At 37.8% G+C, this 6346-nt stretch overlaps 1 non-coding gene across 1 annotated transcript; it reads right to left on the bottom strand.

Moving 5' to 3' along the window:
* Window positions 1–367: 367 nt before the first annotated feature.
* Window positions 368–473, bottom strand: LOC123454929. The gene has a single exon (XR_006633574.1). It is a non-coding gene; the product is annotated as a U6 spliceosomal RNA (small nuclear RNA).
* Between the last annotated feature and the right edge of the window lie 5873 nt (window positions 474–6346).

Here is a 6346-nt window from a genome sequence, read left to right as displayed (position 1 = left end):
CTAGTTTCTTCAGGTAGTATACCTCTTCTGGGTTTAGTTTGGAAAGGCGATATGAGTCAAAGAATTGATTTATTTCTTCCAGGTTTTCCAGATTTGTGGAATACAGGCTTTTGAAATATGCCCTTCTTCCAATTTTATTGCTGTCAGTTGTTATGTCTCCATTTTAATTTGTAAACTTGTTGATATGAATCTTATTTTTTTCTTTTCAACACTTTGGCCAGTGGTTTATTAATCATATTTAGTTTTTTTTCAAATAACCAGGTCTTTATTACATCAATTTTTAATTGTTGTTTTATTTTCAATTTGTTGGCTTCTGCTTTGATCTTGATAATTTCTTTTCGTCTTGTACTTTTTGGTTTAGACTGCTAAAAGTATGGAAATCTTTATGAGTTTTCATGCCATCATTGTAGAGTAGCAATACTAATTTCTCTGTATTGTTCTAATTGTAGTATATGTGCTGCTAACCTGTGTACCCAAACTCAGCTTTTTGAACATCTCTCTCAAGAACCAACCTTAAAGGCCATGATCTCAGTAATCAAAGAACTTACCAGCATGTTCTAGTTCTAAATATTCCACAGCACTTTCCAGAAATTGCTGCCCTGAGCCATGCCTTCAATCACAATGTATCATCAGGATATACAAAACATGTTTAAATCAAACCACAACAGAATACTATTCAGCCTTTAAAAGGAAGAAAATTCTGGCATGTATTCTTACATGGATAGACCTTGACTAATGTCAAGTGAAATAAATCAGTCACCAGACAAAAATTTGTATTATTCCCCATAGGTAGTATCTAATGCTGTGAAAGACATTGTAGTAGAAGATATAATGGCTGTTGACAGGTACTCTGCCCTGTAATGCTCCCTGTGCTATTTATCTTTATATTTCTCTGATGACTGTCTTTACTCTCAACACTGTGCTATAGGCCAGTATTTCACAGTACAAATTTCTTACAAGAATGCAATTTCCCACATCTATGCTATCCAATACCATTGCTACTAGCTGTATGTGGTTACTACTTGGAATGATGCCAATGTTACTGACGACCTATATTTTAATTTATTGAAGTATAAATTAACTATGTTTTTTAAATTTAGCCACATGTGACTAGTGCCTACCATTGTACACTGGTGAAGATTTGTTCATCACTCTTCTTCTGCCACTATGCCAGCTTTCTTATGGGGAATTTAAAGCACAGTATCACAGCTCCCCAGCAACAGTCCTCATTTTGCCCTTGCCAGATTACAGCTTTCCCTATTGTCAGAACCACAGACCTAAGCACTTCTCGTTCTCTGCTGTTGCCCCATAAAGAACCTCCTCTGCGATCTCCCTTTTCATCTGCTCTGTTGGCAAACATTTGTCATTGTAAAACAGCTGAGAAGCACTTTGGCCATTTCCCAGTTGTTATCAGATTACAAGTACTTGTAGGGAACAACTGGGGAAAAGGCCAGCCCACACAATTCAAGTTAATTTAGGGGAAACTATAGGAGTGCAGGTCTGATCAGCTCCTGCTAGGCTGCCATTTCTTTACCTGTGGAAGCCCAGCATTCAGAGAGTTATCCAGCCTGATCATAGGATAAATTCCATAAAGAAGGAAGTAACAAAAAACACTAAAGAGCTAAGCATTGGATAGATGGCTTCTGGAATTCACCACAGTCATGGGGCACATTATCATCTTGAGCAAGCCCCAAGTGCTCTGATGCCAGCATATTTTGCATCTTTGGGATAAAGATAACAACATACTTCAAATGACCAAGCCTGGTATGTAAAAAATTAGTCATTTAATGACACATGCTAAAAATTGCTAACTCTGAATCCCTTACTCTTCTTTCCATGACTTCATTTTCACCTTTTCACTCATTTCATTGTAACTGAAATTAAATAGCTACAGTCTACCTATAACTCCTAAAAAAAAAAAAAAAAAAAAAAAGTGCCTCTGTGAATTTGACCTTTCACTTATCTGGGTAAAATAAGGTAATTCAGTTGGAATTAAGTAAGTAAATTACTTGTTAACTGTAAAAACAAATTTTAAAAAAAAGCCACTTACTTTTTGCTATTTTGTTCATGCTTTTGGCTTGAAAATGTGCTGGGTATGGATGGGAGAGTATATGAAATTTGAGTAGGGAATGCTGGATGAGTGGAGAAGTAGGTAGAAGGGAAAATACAGCCAGGAAAGGTCTTTGGAGGCTGTGCTAATCTTTATGGATATTAAATTGTTGATCACCAAGCATGTGATGCAAATCTCCCTTTGATCCACCCATAAGTTCATTATAATTTTCTTGAGTTAATTTTTTGCATGAGTGAGCACATTTTTACAAAGCCCAGGGAAAAGCCCAATTTTGGATGTGGGGAGAGAGAGTGGGTGAGGGGAATGGCTAGATGGTTCATCCAATGACCCATTGATCTAGTTAAAACCAACTAAAATTTATTGAGGTCACTTCTGTGAGAATCTCATCACCCAGCCTATGGGAGGAGATATAGTCACTGACCCATAGTTTCACATGGGTAGGAAAAATAGCAAGGGACCTAGAAGGCATGCTGAGTAATTTCCAGTATGTATACCTTATTCACTGGCAAGAAAAAAAAAAGACTCAAAGGCTTCAAAACACCAAGTCATTGAAACTTTGGGTCAGAGCAGCTTGGAGCTTTAATGTTTGATGTATAGTATAATGGTTTTCCTTTTAAAGTACAAAGCCAAAGGTTATATTCAAAAGAAGAAGGGACCAGTCTTTCCATACACATCACAAGCAAGTGCAGTGTAAAGGTGTTATTTGAGATGTGCTATAGTAATCATCTCTGCTGATTTCCACTCTCTTCTTCCTCTTTCCCAGTGCATCATACCAATGCACATCCTAGTTGTTAGTTAAAAATTCAATATCTCTTCCCTTTGTAATTAACAATAGCTTTGTTGTAAGTATTGAATGCAGAATGCGAGCCTATGTAGCTTCATAAATTCTTCCTAAAACAGTACTGCAGGCCCTGCTTTCACACCTCCTTTGTCACTGCCCTGTACTGTGATCATGTGGTCAACTTCTTGAATGCCATATACAGTAAACCTTGACCACCTCTACCTCACCCAGTACCTGTCTGCTGTTTGCCCTTATATTCTAAGACATTGATTCTCTTTTCAACTTGGGAGTTTTGCTCACCCTTAAAGTTATGACTCCAAAAATCCTTGACTGAGGGTTTGGAAAGATGGCTCAGCAGTTAAAGGAGCTTGTTTTCCGAGCCTACCAACTCCAGCTCAATCCTTCCCAGCATCCACATAAAGTCAGATGCAAAATGACACATACATCTGTGATTTCAATGCATATAAAAATGGGAGATAGAGCAAACAGACTCCAAAACTTTTAAACCAGCTAGATTGATGTTCCTTTGCAGTGGCAAGAGATTTGTCTCAAAGATGGCAGAAGAACAGCCCAGACACTTTACAGTTGTCCTCTGACCACACAAGCTCCATGGCACATGTGTGTTCACACACACACACACACACACACACACACTCAAGTTTACACAAACATAAATAAATAAATAAATAAATAAATAAATAAATAAATAAATAAATCTTTAGCCAATATATAATGAAATCTGCTTCTCGTAATTAAGAAAAAAAATCTTGGCGAATTAACATGATCTATCACCCCTCTCCATATTCACATGTTGACACCTTGCCATCAATGCTATGATATTGTAGATTGAAGTCCCCAAAGGATAACTAAGTCATGAAATCTCTGCACTTAATGTTCCCAAGGAAGCTCTGGGTGTCATCCCTTTCTGCTTGAGAGTTCTGCCCATGAAGATGGCCACTCACCAGATACCAGACTATTTACTCCCATTCACCCAGAAATATTTTGCCTGTCTGGTGGTTCAAGAGGATAATGTATCTGTGCAGTGAGCTACTTGCTTCTTCATGAAGAAGAATGAACATGGACCCACAGCCGTTTAGCTTAGTAAATTTAACTGAACTTACTAATGTACTGGTATAAAATGGGCATGTGGTAAAGACTTTAATTCTTTAGATAGGCAGAAAATGGTCTACTCTGTTTATAAAAATCAAAGAACTATGAACTTACATGTAGAAGAATGTTGACACAGATTTCCATTAAAAAGTACTCTATTCATAGAGCAACAATGACACTGGGCTCAATTTTCTTCTACCTGAGTAACATTATTTGTGTTTGCATTGCCATCCATTTTCTACAAGGTAACTTCTACCTTCATTGAGTTATAACACAATAATCAAGCCACAAACTCAAGCCAGGTGTTGGTGCACTATGCCTGTGATTCCCCAGCTCACAGGAGTTCAAAGCCAACCTGGGCTATACTACTTAGTGAGAAACTGTCTCAAACAAACAAAGGCAAAAGTTCACACCTTGTGTCATAGTCAGCTTCATGATGCTAAAAAAAAAATAAAATCCTCCAAACCAGACACAATTTATGGGAGGAACAGGATTTAGTTGATGCATATAGATCCAGGAAAAGTCCCAGAATAGTGGAAGAAGCTAGTCCCCTTTATACAGATCCATGCAAAGAGAGAAGAAACTGCCTCCATTACTGCCAAAAGCAAGCATCACATCAGGGAATCCCTGGCAGAGCTCAAATACTCTGCATACGTTCAGGCTGGTTAGGGCTAGACCCCAGGATTTGTCCAGTGACACCTCTTCTAGCCAAGTGGCTATAAATCCAAGTTATAGCTTTAATAAAACAGTTGAGTCTACTGGGGGACATAAATTCAAACTACTGTATCCTGAGACAGTCAGATAATAGCCTTTGACTCCATCATTCCATGGGACTTATTTTAAAGTCTTAAACTTTAATTTCACTACTCATTTCCTCTGCTTACTTCAACTTTGCCCTTTTTCTTCCTAGTCATGTTTTTCCTATTTTATAACTAGTTCACTCTTTCTTACCCCTCAGGCTTTGCACTATTCTATCATCACACCACCCTGACATTGCCCCCTCTCCTTCAGACCATTCGCTTAAGTCCATATACCTCCTTTCTTGTTTGGTCTCATCTTGGATATCACTTTCTCAAAAGAGCCTACCTTGACCCTTGTAGTAGTTTTAATAGATGGCCCCCAATATGGCCCCCAATATAGTCAATGTCTTACTAGTTGGTAGTTTGAATCTGTTACCACCTGGCTAGAGGAGGTGTCGCTGGACAGACTTTAAAGTATGGTGGTGGGTTTGAAATTTCAGTCTAAAGATATACAAAGTACTTAGTTCCACCTGCTTTTCCTGAAGTGTGCTGTGTAGATTCTGGATTTTGGCTTGTGGCTCCTCTCTCTCTCTCTCTCTCTCTCTCTCTCTCTCTCTCTCTCTCTCTCTCTCTCTCTCTCTCTGTTTGGACTTGTGAAAATAGGGCCAGCTTCTTCTGCCATTATGGAACTTCCTCTGAATCTGTAAGCTTCAATAAATATCCATTCCTCCATAACTATGACTGATTTGGAAGTTCATCTCAGCAAACCTAAAGCTGTCTGCTACAGAAATTGGTACTGAGTGTGAGGTTGAGTACAAAGATAAATCTGACCTTAGGGATTTTCGTCTTGTGGAGCTTTTATTTTAGGAAAATGAACATGGACTTGGTACTTACCACTAAATATTCCTTCTAGAGTAGTAAGCCAAGCATTATGGACTATTCTGGTAAGAGTTTAAAAATGCTAAGTACAGAGAAAATTAAACTTAGAAGCTTGGCTTATAAATTTTTCAAGGGTAAGGAAAAACTACAAAGGATTTTGTTAAAACTGGGCTATGGATATAAGGGCTGACTGCATTCTGCTGCCTAGGCCATGAAAGCTTGATCAAGGTTAAATTTGTAATGGACTGATGTGCTTGGTTAGAAATATTAGACTGAAAGATTTAAGATTTTAAGTTTAAAAAAAAAATCAAACAAGTTAAAATTACAGGCATTGACGGGCATGGTAGCACACACCTTTAATCCCAGCACTTGGGAAGCAGAGGTAGAAGGATCGCTGTGAGTTTGAGGCCACCCTGAGATTGCATAGTAAATTCTAGGTCAGCCTAAGATAGAGTGAGACCCTACCTCGAAAACCCAACCAAAAAAAAAAAAAAACAAAAAAACACACATTACAGATACTGAGACTGGTTTTAGATTACTGAAGCTTCTATTGTCAAGCATATTATTAACAATCTTAAAAAAGATGGTCCAACTGCTTTACATTAAAACTATGTGGAAGATATCTGATAAAAGACTGATAAAAATACAAACTCTTGGAAAGCATTGACAAAAAAACAAAAACAACAACAACAACAACAAAAAACACACACCAGGCTTTTCAAGACCATGATTTATTTCATCCCTGAATTAAAAATGCGACTGTGC

This window comes from Jaculus jaculus, chromosome 14 (assembly GCF_020740685.1).
Source record: "Jaculus jaculus isolate mJacJac1 chromosome 14, mJacJac1.mat.Y.cur, whole genome shotgun sequence".
Classification (NCBI taxonomy): Eukaryota; Metazoa; Chordata; class Mammalia; order Rodentia; family Dipodidae; genus Jaculus; species Jaculus jaculus.
This window is presented reverse-complemented; position numbering and strand designations above follow the sequence as displayed.